The sequence below is a fragment of the Salvelinus sp. IW2-2015 genome, linkage group LG36 (assembly GCF_002910315.2).
Source record: "Salvelinus sp. IW2-2015 linkage group LG36, ASM291031v2, whole genome shotgun sequence".
Lineage (NCBI taxonomy): Eukaryota > Metazoa > Chordata > Actinopteri > Salmoniformes > Salmonidae > Salvelinus > Salvelinus sp. IW2-2015.
Window position 1 is genome coordinate 17912987 of NC_036875.1, and position 15462 is coordinate 17928448.

Genomic DNA, 15462 nt, shown 5'->3' on the forward strand with positions numbered 1-15462 from the left:
GGTGTCAGGTAGGGTGGAGGTGATATGGTCCTTGACTAGTCTCTCAAAGCACTTCATGATGACGGAAGTGAGTGCTACGGGGCGGTAGTCGTTTAGCTCAGTTACCTTAGCTTTCTTGGGAACAGGAACAATGGTGGCCCTCTTGAAGCATGTGGGAACAGCAGACTGGGATAAGGATTGATTGAATATGTCCTTAAACACACCAGCCAGCTGGTCTGCRCATGCTCTGAGGACGCGCCTGGGAATGCCGTCTGGGCCTGCAGCCTTGCGAGGTTGCCTCTGGGAGATGATGGCAGAGAGAGGATGGCAGGGCCCCCTGGGGGCGGTGGTGGCTGGGTCAACTTTGTGCTGGTGCTGGACCATAGAGATAAAGATGAACGTGATGAGGCAGCAGGCACACTATCAGAACCACCTGAATGGAGGAAAGGAGAAAAGGGTTTAGATGAGAGGTAAAACCCCCGGATAAAACCAGTTATAAACTAAACAACTACATCAGGGAATTGAAGTCTACTTCATTTGTAAAAATGAAAACCAAAACAAACAGAACTCCCAACTGGATCACTACAATGTTCCGGAACACTTTTCCCAGCAGGCTCTGGGAGTCGTTGACGATGGTGCACCGCCGCGACCTCCATATGCTTGGCCACGTACAAAGTCAGCACCAGCAGGAAACACACAAAGAAGATCACGATGGCCGCCACCATCGTCCCCATCGACAGGCTGCCCCGCACCTCCACCGCCACACTGTAGCATATTCCCCTCCTCTTCTCCCTCCATCCTCGCCCCCTCCCCCCACCTCTGTCTCTCTCACTAAATAGTAAACTGCCACGGGTACTCTGACCAGCACCACCACCCGGCGCACACGGCCTTGGTGAAGCCCACCCTCCTCAGTCTGGTGAAGAAGGCGTGGGGAAGCAGGGTCGGCGCAGGGGCTGGGGCAGGTGCTGAGGCGGCTGGCATGGGTGTGCTAGATGAGGGTGGCGAAGCGGGTGAGCGGCACCCAGGTCAGGATTAAGACGCTAACGTAGATATTGATATTCTGGACAAGTGTGACCCCGTGGAGGACTAGGCAGACCAGACTCTGGGAAGGAATTGACGAGGGATCGTTTGGAGCTTTTTTTTTCTTTAAATACATTTTAAGAGTATTATTATTTTCATGTCTTGTCACATATATGACCAATCCCCTTTGATGAGATGAGAAAAATAAGAATCAATCCAAATGTCAGTAAAAAATGGATGTACCTGTGAGCAGTAGTTGGCCAGGAAAGGGGTGGTGAGGGAGAAGAGTAAGTTGGACAGGCCCAGGTGGGACAGGTAGACGTGGGTTGAAGTCTGGGTCGGGATACACCTCAGGAACACCCAGTGAGAGAGAGCATTGACCAGGAGACCTGTGGGGAAGAGGAGGGTCGTAGAGGGAGGGGCGGACGAAGCTTGGGAGGGGAGGACGAAGTGTGTAGGGGGAGGAGGGGGAAACTAACAGAGACCGGAAGTATTATATACGAATGTTGCACCGTAGCTAGACAAGATAAGTAATATGGCTATAAACACAGTGCCACTTCTTGTATCACTAAGATAATAGATTGCTGTGGGGACTTTCTTCCATTCAGCCATGAGCATTAATGAGGTCGGGCACAGACGTTGGGCGATTAGGCCTGGTTCACAGTCGGCATTCCAATTCATCCCAAAGGTGTTCGATGGGGTTTAGGTCAGGGCTCTGTGTAGGCCTGTCAAGTTCTTCCACACGATTTCGACAAACCATTTCTGTACGGACCTCGCTTTGTGCACGAGGGCATCGTCATGCTGAAGCAGGAAAGGGCCTTCCCAAAACTGTTGCCACCAAGTTGGACGCACAGAATGGCCTAGAATGTAATTTATGCTGTAGAGTTAATATTTCCCTTCCCTGGAATTAAGGGGCCTAGCTCGAACCATGAAAAACAGTCCCAGACAATTATTCCTCCTCCACCAAACTTTACAGTTGCCACTATTCATTCGGGCAGGTAGTGTTTTCCTGGCATCTGCTTCTTGTCACCTCCCTGACCAAGGCCATTCTCCCACGATTGCTCAGTTTGGCCGGGCGGCCAGTTCTAGGAAGAGTCTTAGTGGTTCCAAACTTCTTCCATTTAAGGATGATGGAGGTCACGGTGTTCTTGGTGACCTTCAATGCTGAATCATTTTTTAAGTACCCTTCCCCAGATCTGTGCCTCGACACAATCCTGTCTCGGAGCTCTATGGACAATTCCTTCAACTTCATGGCTTGGTTTTTGCTCTGACATGCACTGTCAACTGTGGGACCTTATATAGACAAGTGTGTGCCTTTCCAAATCATGTCCAATCAATTGATTTTAACACAGGTGTACTCCAATCAAGTTGTAGAAACATCTCAAGGATGATCAATGGAAACAGGATGCATCTGAACTCAATTTCGAGTCTCATAGCAAAGGATCTTAATGTAAATAAGGTATTCATTTTATTTTATATAAATTTGCTAAACATTTTAAAAATCTGTTTTCGCTTTGTCCTTGTGGGGTATTGAGTGTAGATTGATGAGGAAAAACATTTAATTTCATACATTTTAGAATAAATCTGTAACGTAACAAAATAAGTCAAGGGGTCTGAATACTTTCCGAATGCACTGTGTGCAGTACCAGTACCAGACAGTACCAGTCAAAGGTTTGGACACACCTACTCATTCAATGGTTTTTCTTTATTTTTACTATTTTCTACATTGTAGAATACTTAAGACATCAAAACTATGAAATAACACATATAGAATCATGTAGTAACAAAAAAGTGTTAAACAAATCAAAATATATTTTAGATTTTAGATTCTTCAAAGTAGCCACCCTCATGCCTTGATGACAGCTTTGCACACTCTTGGCATTCTCTCAACCAGCTAGGCCTCTTACAGTTGCCCACAGCAGTGAGTGGGGTGGGTGGGTGGGTGGGTGGGTTCGGTCTATCTTTTACGTAGTCTTCTGCAGCAGGGCAGGTGGCGCAAGGCCAGATGGAGTAAGGGATGTACAATGCAGCTCAGAGCTGCTATGGTTATAGTTGCATTCTTCGCCTTCCATTGTGTTCTCAACTTCTCACAGTCTCCCCCATGTGGTGAGAGCAGGGTCACTGCACGCTGGACATGGTAGGGAAGGAAACATGCCACAAACACCACAACCACAGCTAGGATCTTCCTTCGTACTCTCAGACTACCACTCTTCATCCTCTGCCTCTCTCCTGCCCCTGAATGCACTCCAAGTCTACACCCTGTATGTTCTCCCCCCTGCCCTCCCTCTCCCCTAAACTCACCCACACCCCTCTTCCACCCCACAACTCACCCTCCTATCCCCTGCGGTCACCCCCGTACTCACCTCCCGCCCCTCCCTTGCCCCTCCTTCACTGGTGTTTGTGTTCTTGGACCCCCTGACCTTCTGCAGATGCAACACTAATCCCCATAGCTGACCAGAATAAGGATGAGAATCACAAAAAACAGGGCCACCCCCAGGCAGTGTTGGTAGTTTAACGCTTTCTCTGTGTTGATTCTCCAACATGTCAAAGCAGCTGTGTCCTCCTCTTCCTTTTCCTTGTCCGAACTGAAGTACCACATTGGCACTCACCACCGTTACCCAGTTACCCAGGTGATGATGCAGAGTACCCAGCATTCTCTGGGCCTAGTGAAGGGCACGAGGACAGCAGGGCAGGGCCGCACCTACAACCAGGGAAAGATTTGAGAGCACAATTGAGTGGTTAATTGAGAAACGTATTATTAAAAAAAAATAATTAAACAACCTCATTCAAATCAATCCATAAGTTTGAAGACTTGTTGTTGTAGGCATCCGTACCACGGTGCATAGCGCGTCACACTGGTCCAGAGAAGCAGCATTATGTTACAGTAGAGGTTGACGTAGAAGACTGCTATCATGGTTAGCATGGCGGCCTGACACACCTTATCCTCTCCAGACCAGATGTGACCCCTCGGGTAGTAAACCACCCGGAACAGAAAGCTGGTGCACAGCAAAGAGGTCAGAGGTCACCAGTTTGAGGGTCAGTATGACGGTAGGGGTCCTCTCCGACCTCCTGAATTCACGCAGGGTCAGGCCGTTGGCTAGGAAACCCAGGAGTGACAGGACCAGGTAGAGCCAGGGTTTGACTTGTGTGTCGATGGGGTCAGGGTATAACCAGCACTGTCTGGAAGAGTAGAGAGAGGAGAGAAGGAGTTGGAGGGAGAGGAGAGAGAAAGGAATGAGCGACGGGAGATGGGGCATAAACAGTAATGATAACTTTGTGTGTGTGTGTGTGCTTATGAGTTCTTACATCACATTTTCTACGACATGAAGCCACAAAAACATACAAACGAAAGTCAGTTAGAGTTTCCATTCATTTCTCCAGTTATATGAAGATCTGGTGAAAACACCCAGGATTGTTTATTCCAAAAACCTTCATTTAATAATATCAAGGAATGAAGGAAGCAGATATACAGTAACCTTTATTTAATTAGGCAAGTCAGTGCATAAAATGCAATATCAGACTAGATAACTTCCACATGGGGAACTTAATCTTGTTGTTAACAAACAACCACACAACAAAAAACAAACACACATTGCATAATTGAATTACCTACCTTAGGCACATGCCCCTCAGATTTGTCCTGTTTTAACATTTTCAGGTGTTAAATTAATAAAAAAAAAAATTAAAAACTGTTCATAAAAATATCTGTCAGCTGTATTTTGCAGAGGGGCACACTGACTGGACCAAGCAAAGAGTAACAACCCCCCCCCCCCCCATTTTCCCTAGTAAGTGGTTCCTTCCAAGGTGCACCATGGAACAAAGATATGCTAGGCAGGATGCTATATACTCTAGTCAGTGCATGCAGACAGTATCATCAGTGGAGGACAAGAGAGAGAGTGTCGAGTGACACACAGACAGCGTTTTAATTGATTTTAGCTGCCGGTGATGGCAGGACTTGCAGGAGGTATGTTTGTAAATTAATTTGATCAAGCTATGTAGCCTATTGATTTCTTTATTGATGAATAAATAAAATACTAATGTTTTTTTGTTTCTTTGTAATATTAGCCACCTAGCAATTGTATGAAGTTGGCTTTAGCTAGTCAGCTAGATAGGTTTGTATTTATTATGGATGCCAATTAGCTGCTGCAATTAGCTGCTCTTCCTGGGGTCTAGCAAAATTAAGGCAGTTTATACAATTTTAAAACATTACAATACATTCACAGATTTCACAACACACTGTCTGCCTCAGGCCCCTATTCCACCACTACCACATACAGTTAAAGTCGGAAGTTTACATACACTCAGGTTGGAGTCATGAACCATTCCACAAATTTCTTGTTAGCAAACTATAGTTTTGGCAAGTCGGTTAGGACATCTACTTTATGCATGACACAAGTAATTTTTCCAACAATTGTTTACAGACAGATTATTTAACTTATAATTGAGTGTATCACAATTCCAGTGGGTCAGAAGTTTACATACACTAAGTTGACTGTGCCTTTAAACAGCTTGGAAATTCCAGAAAATGATGTCTTGGCTTTAGAAGCTTCTGATAGGCTAATTGACATCATTTGAGTCAATTGGAGGTGTACCTTTGGATGTATTTCAAGGCCTACCTTCAAACTCAGTGCCTCTTTGCTGACATCATGGAAAATCAAAAGAAATCAGCCAAGTCCTCAAAAAAAAAATTTGTAGACCTCCACAAAGTCTGGTTCATCCTTGGGAGCAATTTCCAAACGCTTGAAGGTACCACGTTCATCTGTACAAACAATAGTACGCAAGTATAAACACCATGAGACCACGCAGCCGTCATACCGCTCAGGAAGGAGACGCGTTCGGTCTCCTAGAGATGAACGTACTTTGGTGCGAAAAGTGCAAATCAATCCCAGAACAACAGCAAAGGACCTTGTGAAGATGCTGGAGGAAACAAGTACAAAAGTATCTATATCCACAGTAAAACGAGTCCTATATCGACATAACCTGAAAGGCCGCTCAGCAAGGAAGAAGCCACTGCTCCAAAACTGCCATAAATAAGTCAGACTACGGTTTGCAACTGCATATGGGGACAAAGATCATACTTTTTGGAGAAATGTCCTCTGATCTGATGAAACAAAAATGGAACTGTTTGGCCATAATGACCATCGTTATGTTTGGAGGAAAAAGGGGGAGGCTTGGAGGCCGAAGAACACCATCTCAACTGTGAAGCACGGGGGTGGCAGCATCATGTTGTGTGGGTGCTTTACTACAGGAGGGACTGGTGCACTTCACAAAATAGATGGCATCATGAGGAGGTAAAATTATGTGGATATATTGAAGCAACATCTCAAGACATCAGTCAGGAAGTTAAAGCTTGGTCGCAAATGGGTCTTCCAAATGGACAATGACCCCAAGCATACTTCCAAAGTTGTGGCGAAATGGCTTAAGGACAACAAAGTTAAAGTATTGGAGTGGCCATCACAAAGTCCTGACCTCAATCCGATAGAAAGTTTGTGGACAGAACTGAACGTGTGTGCGAGCAAGGAGGCCTACAAACCTGACTCAGTTACACCAGCTCTGTCAGGAGGAATGGGCCAAAATTCCTCCAACTTTTTGTGGGAAGCTTGTGGAACGCCACCCAAAATGTTTGACCCAAGTTAAACAATTTAAAGTCAATCCTACCAAATACTAATTGAGTGTATGTAAACTTCTGACCCACTGGGAATGTGATGAAAGAAATCAAAGCTGAATAAATCATTCTCTCTTCTATTATTCTGACATTTCACATTCTTAAAATAAAGTGGTGATTCTAACTGACCTAAGACAGGGAAGTTTTACTAGGTTTAAATGTCAGGAATTGTGAAAAACTGAGTTTAAATGTATTTGGCTAAGGTGTATGTAAACTTCCGACCTCAACTGTATCTACAATACTAAATCTGTGTGTATATATAGTGCGAATGTTATCGTGTGTGTGTGCCGATATTTGTTTCTTCACAGTACCTGCTGTTCCATAAGGTGGTTTTTTTAAATCAAATTTTACTGCTTGCATCAGTTACTTGATGTGGAATAGAGTTCCATGTAGTCATGGCTCTATGTAGTACTGTGTGCCTCCCATAATCTGTTCCCCTGACTTGGGGACTGTGAAGAGACCTCTTGTGGCATGTCTTATGGGGTATGCATGGGTGTCCGAGCTGTGTGCCAGTAGTTTAGACAGACAGTTCGGTGCATTCAACATGTCAATACCTCTAATAAATAAAAGTAGTGATGAAGTCAATCTCTCCTCCACTTTCAGCCAGAAGAGATTGACATGCATATTATTAATGTTAGCTCTCTGTGTACATCCAAGGGCCGTGCTGCCCTGTTTTGAGCCAAGTCTTTTTTATGGCACCTGACCACACGACTGAACAGTTGTCACGGTGCGACAAAACTAGGGCCTATAGGACCTGCCTTGTTGATAGTGTTGTTAAGAAGGCAGAACATCGCTTTATTATAGACAGACTTCTCCCCATCTTGGCTACTACTGCATCAATATGTTTTGACCATGACAGTTTACAATCTAGTGTTACTCCAAGCAGTTTAGTCATCTCAACTTGGTCAATTTCCACATGTATTTATTACAATATTTAGTTGATGTTTAGGGTTTAGTGAGTGTTTTGTTCCAAATACAATGCTTTTAGTTTTAGAAATATTTAGGGCTAACTTATTCCTTGCCACCCACTCTGAAACTAACTGCAGCTCTTTATTGAGTGTTACAGTCATTTCAGTCGCTGTATTAGCTGTCGTGTATAGTGTTGAGTCATCCACATACATATAAAATCTGGCTTTACTCAAAGTCAGTGGCATGTCGTTAGTAAAATGTAAAAAAGCAAGGGGCCTAAACAGCTACCCTGGGGAATTCCTGATTCTACCTGAGTTATGTTTGAGAGGCTTCCATTAAAGAACACCCTCTGTGTTCTGTTAGACAAGTAACTCTTTATCCACATTATAGCAGGGGGTGTAAAGCCATAACACATCAGTTTTTCCAGCAGCAGACTATGATCGATAATGTCAATAGCTGCACTGAAGTCTAACAAGACAGCCCCCACAATCATTTGATTATAAATTTCTCTCAGCCAATCATCAGTGTAAGTGCTGTGTTTGTTGAGTGTCCTTCCCTATAAGCATGCTGAAATTCTGTTGTCAATTTGTTTACTGTAAAATAGCATTGTATCTGGTGACAGGCTGATTGGTCGGCTATTTGAGCCAGTAAAGGGGGCTTTACTATTCGTGGGTAGCGGAATGACTTTAGCTTCCCTCCAGGCCTGACATCAGACATTTTCCTGTAGACTTAGATTGAAGATGTGACAAATAGGAGTGGCAATATCGACTGCTATCATCCTCAGTCATTTTCCATCTAAGTTGTCAGACCCCGGTGGCTTGTCATTGTTGATAGAAAACAATACTTTTTTCACCTCTTCCACACTGACTTTATGGAATTCAAAATATACATTTCTTGTCTTTCATAATTTGGTCCGATATACTTGGATGTGTAGTGTCAGCGTTTGTTGCTGGCATGTCATCCCTAAGTTTGCTTATCTGGCCAATGAAAAAGTCATTAAAGTAGTTTGAAATATCAGTGGACTTTGTGATGAATGAGCCATCTGATTCAATGAATGAAGGAGCCGAGATGACTTTTTTTCTCAAAATGTTATTTAAGGTGCCCCAAAGCTTTTTACTATCATTCTTTATATAATTTATTTGTTTCATAGTGTAGTTTATTTTTATTTAGTTTAGTCACATGATTTCTTAATTTGCAGTACGTTTGCCAATCAGTTGGGCTGCCAGACTTAATTGCCATACCTTTTTCCTCATCCCTCTCAACCATACAATTTTTTAATTCCTCATCAATCCAAGGGGATTTAACAGTTTTTACAGTCATTTTCTTAATGGGTTTGTGCTTATTAGTAACTGGAATAAGTAGTTTCATAAATGCGTCAAGTGCAGCGTCTGGTTGCTTCTCATTACACACCACAGACCAGCAAATATTCTTTACATCATCAACATATGAATCACAACAAAACTTCTTGTATGACCTCTTATACACTATATTAGGCCCAGCCTTTGGAACTTTGGTTTTCCTAGATATGGCTATTATATTGTGATCACTACATCCTATGGATTTGGATACTGCTTTAAAGCAAATATCTGCAGTGTTAGTAAAAATGTGATCAATACATGTTGATGATTTCATTCCTGTGCTGTTTGTAACTACCCTGGTAGGTTGACTGACAACCTGATCCAGGTTGCAGGCACTGGTTACAGTTGGAAGTTTTTTCCTGAGTGGGCAGCTTGATGATAGCCAGTCAATATTTAAATCACCCAGAAAATATTCTTCTCTTTTTTATTTTACCTTTCTCTAGGTTTTTTCTCATTGAGATAATATCTCTTTTCCAAGAGAGACCTGGTCCAATAGCAGCAGGGGGAACAACGTTTCAGACTTACATACACTAACACAACATTAAACAAAACTATAAAAACACATACAGTACAACATAAATTACATATTACATTAAAAACACAAACATCTTGACTAAAAACAGCTGGCCTAAAAACAATTACACTCTTCTATGATATATACATCAATCAGGTGTTTAAACTCCACCAACGAAACTAGATCATCACATTTTTTAAATGTTCAGGAGAATTCCAGGACCACGGTGCTAAGTAACTAAAACTATTTCTACCATGACCTGTTCTAATTTTTGGTACTGTTAGAAGCAAATCAGAATGGGACCGTAATTGATATTTATTTACTGACCTGACTAAAAAAGAACAGAGATAAAATGGCATTTTACCCAATATGGCCTTATAAATCAGTGTATACCAGTGTTTAAGCCTACGCAAGGTCAATGACGACCAGCCAACAGCGCTGTAGAGATCACAATGATGTGTTAGACGTTTCTGATTTGTAATGAACCTGAGGGCTGCATGATACATGGAATCAAGTGCTCTCAGGGTAGTGGCTGAGGCCTGCATATATATAACATCACTAAAATCTAAAACCGACAGTAATGTACATCGTACCAGTTCCTTCCTGGCCTCAAAAAAAAAAACAAGCCTTATGCCGGTAATAAAATCCTATTTTCAGCTTGAGCTTCCTTATCAAGTTCTCTACATGCACAGTGAAGCTCAGCTTATCATCAACCCACACACCCAAATATTTGTACACTTTAACTTCTAATTGGTCCCAATCCCGGATCCGGGAGCACCCCCATCAGTAAAAAAGCTGACTAGCATAGCCTAATCATAGCCGTCAACAAGTAAATACTAGCATCTAAATATCATTCAATCACAAGTCCAAGATCCAGATGAAAGATACACATCTTGTGAATCCAGCCATCATTTCTGATTTTTAAAATGTTTTACAGGGAAGACACAATATGTAAATCTATTAGCTAACCACGATAGCAAAAGACACAACTTTTTTTTCCACCATTTTTTTCCCTGCATAGGTAGCTATCACAATTTCGACCAAATAAAGATATAAATAGCCACTAACCAAGAAACAACTTCATCAGATGACAGTCTGATACATATTTATTGTATAGCATATGTTTTGTTAGAAAAATGTGCATATTTCAGGTATAAATCACAGTTCTACATTGCAGCTGCAATCTGAAATAGTGCCGAAGCAGCCAGAATAATTACAGAGACCAAGTCAAATACCTAAATACTCATCATAAAACCTTTCTGAAAAATACACAGCGTACAGCAAATGAAAGACCAACATCTGTGGAATCCAGCCAATATTTCAGATTTTTTAAGTGTTTTACAGCGAAAACACAATATAGCATTATATTAGCTTACCACAATAGCCAGAAACACAAGCCGTTTACCAGCAGCAAAGGTTAGCGATCCTAACAAACCAGCAAAAGATATATAATTTTCGACTAACCTTCATATACTTCATCAGATGACAGTCCCGTAACATCATATTACACAATGCATATAGGATTTGTTCGAAAATGTGCATATTTAGTGGCACAAATCGTGGTTATACAATGTGATTAGTAGCAACATTTCAGGCAATCTGGCCGGCGCCATCTTGGAGAGGCACCTAATCTAATCGATAACTAGTCATAAACTTGACAAAAAAATACAGGTTGGACAGCAAATGAAAGATACAGTAGTTCTTAATGCAACCGCTGTGTTAGATTTTTTAAATTAACGTTACTCGACATACTTGCGTTACAGCGAGACCATGCCGAAATTAATGGCGGACTAATAATTTTACATTGTTCCACAGAAGTACGAATTAACATCATAAATAGCTCTTACTTTTGGATGATCTTCCATCAGAATCTTGGGCAAGTGGTCCTTTGTCCAGAACAATCGTCTTTTGGTTGAAAGATGTCCTCTACTCCTGTAGAAATTAGCTGCTAACGCCGATGTACCGGAGAGGTGCCCAACTCGCGATAACGCCTGACAAAGAAACTCCAGAAAATCGCAATAAACTGATATAAACTGCTATAAGTCGGTTTAAATTAACTACCTTATGAAGTTTTTAAGACAAAAAACAAATTAAATCAGAGCCGGAGATATAGAACTGCTAAACCGAAAGCTTTTCAGGACGCCATGCTGGTGTACCTCCTGCGTCAGGCGCCACGTCGAAAAGGTCGGTCCTTCCGTTCCAAGAGCCTTTATACTCCCCCAGATGGTGCTATGCACTCCATTCAAAATCTCACCGCTTACTGACATCTAGGGGAAGGCGTATGCAGTGCATGTAGCCTCATAGCTTACAAGGGAATTTATAAACCGACCCTGGAACAGAGACCTCGATTTCAGAAATCTCACTTCCTGACAGGAAGTGTGCTGCAGAATGAGTTCTGTTTCACTCAGAGAAATAATTCAAACGGTTTTAGAAACTAGAGAGTGTTTTCTATCCAATAGTAATAATAATATGCATATTGTACGAGCAAGAATTGAGTACGAGGCAGTTTAATTTTGGAACGAAAATTCTACAAAGTGTAAACAGCACCCCCTATTGAGAAAAGGTTATTAACTTGCTCTATAGTTTTCCAGCCAATGTAGCAATGACATGATTTTTAACATGCCTGGAATTTGAAAATACCATGCATTTTGTTTTACCCGAATTTAGAATCAGCTTTAAATCATACAGATTATGTTGTATGATGTTAAATGCTCTTTGGGCATTTTCAAAAGCTAAAGATAAATTACTAACACTTGAATAAAGAACAGTATCATCTGCATAAAAATGAACATCCGCTGTTTCAATAAGATCCCCAATGTTGTTGATATACAAAATGAACAACAGTGGGCCCAAAATAGAACCTTGCGGAACACCTGAGCACACCTCTATGGACTCAGATTTACACCCATCCGCCATTACACATTGTGTACGATTTGATAGGTAATTTATAAACCAATCTAGAGCATGACCAGTAATTCCACAACATTTTAACCTTTGCACTAACACAGCATGGTCCACAGTGTCAAAAGCCTTCGACAAATCAATAAAAACAGACACACAATGTAACTTCTTATCAAGAGCACAGTGTATGTCATTTAAAACCTTCAATGTTGCTGAAACAGTGCTGTGGCCAGACCTAAAACCTGATTGCATTTTCTTGGAAGTAGGTCTTTAGCTGCCTACTAACTAAGGACTCCAGTACCTTTGACAGTACAGACAGTTTTGATATATCACATACATTATCAAGCATTTCACACACATTATCCAGATACTGACTGTTAGCACTTGGTGGTCTATAGCAGCTTCCCACAATAATGGGCTTTAGGTGAGGCAGATGAACCTGTAGCCATATTACTTCAACAGTATTTAACACAAGATCGTCTCTAAGCTTTACAGGAATGTTGTTCTGAATATAGACCGCAACACCGCCTCCGTTGGCATATCTGTCTTTTCGGGTAGATGTTATAACCATGTATTGCTACCACTGTATCATCAAAGGTATTGTCTAAGTGAGTTTCAGAGATAGTCAGAATATGAATCTGTTACAAGCAAGTTGACTTCATGGACCTTGTGTCTTATGTTAATATGGGCTATTTTTTTGAACTTTTCTGGGTTGCTTGATTGTTTTTAATGCTTTACTGGGAAGCTTATCAGAGGTAGACTTACTTCTGTTATTTACATTGGAGCTGATAGTGCAGGGTGAGCTGCATGAAGTGGTCTTCCTACTATTGCACACCGCCTCAGTTCTAACAGTGTAACTCTGGTTTATAGGCTCATAATTACTGCTTACAATAGCTGGAGGATAAACAGATGTATTCGTTGCAATTAGGGGTACATAAATTAAATGACTTACATTGTGTTTGCCAATGCCCCTAAGATCATATACATTTGATGCAGCATTATGACGACTCATTGTCACAATGGTAGGGATTAACTGAGCTGGTCTTGGATCATTTACCAGTCATTGTTACAACGCAGCCTTGAAATGTGTGGACAGAGTCCAGGAGCCAAGATGATTTGGATGGACTCCGTCATTCCTGTTGTCGTGTCTTTGCTATCGTTAAATTGAAGACTTATAGTTTTTATCAAATATTCCTGTAATTAGGGATTACGCGATCACTTGAGTAATAACGTAACTAATTAACTATGAATTCGAGGGCACCAGGGAAAGTTATTAGATTACAAAGTTATAATTTCCCAATATAACCTTTCAGATATTTTCATATCTGATCAATAGTCCTCTAATTAATGATTTATTTACTTTACCTCACGCTAGTCTCATTCCAAACGTCGTAAATTGTTGRTTATCTGCACGAACCCAGTCTTCACTATGAGTCATCCATACATCAATTGTCTTAAATCATTTATTTATTACTAACTAATTAATTCACAGAAATGCATAAACAAACAAACAAACTTAAAATAGTTACATGAAATGATAGGAGAAATATGCCCTAGTGGGCTGAACCGGCATAGCTTGTTAGACAAAGGGAAAATGGCGGTTCGACTAAGAATTCACTACAGAGTCCATAATTATAACAATTGACATGCTAATCCTTACACATGAACGCTCACTCATTCGGGAACAATTGCAATCAATATACATATATAGTTACGCTCGGTGTGTGTCGTCCTGATCGTTGGAGCGAAGTTAGTTTCTGTTGGAGTGAAGTTCTGTCTCGGTTATTGTGGATTGTTCAGAGTGACATTCGTTATAGAATGGATGTTTCGGCGGTTGTCTTTCTTCGCGTTCAATGATACCGAATTCCTAGCTGCAGACTAGTAGTATATATCAACGACTTGTTCTTATTCGTCTTAAGAGTTTAACCACGTGGTATGGTTAAAGATTCAGCAATGGTACTCAACCTTCGTTCTCCTCCTAATGGAGAAAAACATGGTTTAATGGTAATTTCTTAGAGTTGGCTTTTATTCAGATAGCAGAGAGGGGCTGTCCCATGGTCTCTGACCCAACTGGCTCAGGGCGGTCCTTGGATTTAGTTCAAATACAACAGGGACTTGTATTTTTCTTAATTAAAACAGTTCAAAATCATATTACACAATTATATAAACAGTATCATACTCACTCATTCATTTTATACAACAAACAGATGTAAACCTCATATCTGAGGTTATTATATAAACAGCGGTATGGTAATGTGGTCCCACAGTCTCACATGAGTTTCCCACGTGGTGACAAATGGACCGGTTCATAGCTGGACTCTCCACCGATCTTTCATACTTTTGCAGGAATATGAAATATGTTCGTACCTCAAGTTCTGTGAGGTGGAAGAGAATTCCTTTGTCCTGAAAGTTTACCCTCTGTCTAATACTGTTGGGCCATGAGGAGATTCTCAGGAATTTACGACATCTCTCTGTGATCACCGCATGGGTTGTGGTAGGAAAGGGAGAGGCAGGGAGAGGGGGATGGGGTTTGCACTACCCAAGCAGGCGACGTCATGACACTGTAGAGTATCTTCTGTTTCCAGAAGGTGTCAAAGTTATCAACAAAAGTAACTCCAGCAGAGCTACAATAGTCTTTTAGCCAGATGTGTAATGCCAGTAGTCTGCTGAATCTTTCACACAGGCCTAACGAGGGTACTGGACATGAAATTATGGGCAGTTTTTTGGAGACTTTTAATGCTAAAATCAGTTCTTTAAAATCTATTTTTAAATGTTCCGAGCTAGCCCTCCTGATGTCGTTTGACCCCACATGGACTACGACAGTGTCAGGTCCCGGCATCTGTGGTAGAACATTCGGAAGCAGCCTTGTTATGTCCTGTACTCTTGCTCTTAGGTAGCACAGGGTTTTTTCCTTGGGGACCGAGATGTTTCTCACCATAGAGCTGCCTATGATGACAGCTGGTGATGTTGAATGGGCCGGTCTCTCAGGCAGCCTCACCAGACTGTGAGGCTGGGAGCTCCGAGGATCTGAACCCAAGGAAGAAGCCACCGGAGAGGGAGACAGAGCCGAGGACGAAGACACAGGTACCTCCGGATCCGATCTTGATTGGGAAGCC

At 41.7% G+C, this 15462-nt stretch overlaps 1 protein-coding gene and 1 pseudogene across 1 annotated transcript in view; one reads left to right on the forward strand and one right to left on the reverse strand.

The window, feature by feature from the left end:
- The window catches only part of LOC139023808 (probable G-protein coupled receptor 82), a 6846-nt pseudogene extending 3193 nt beyond the window's left edge, over positions 1-3653 (reverse strand).
- Positions 1-15462, forward strand: part of caska (calcium/calmodulin-dependent serine protein kinase a) — a 225728-nt gene that overhangs the window by 125039 nt on the left and 85227 nt on the right.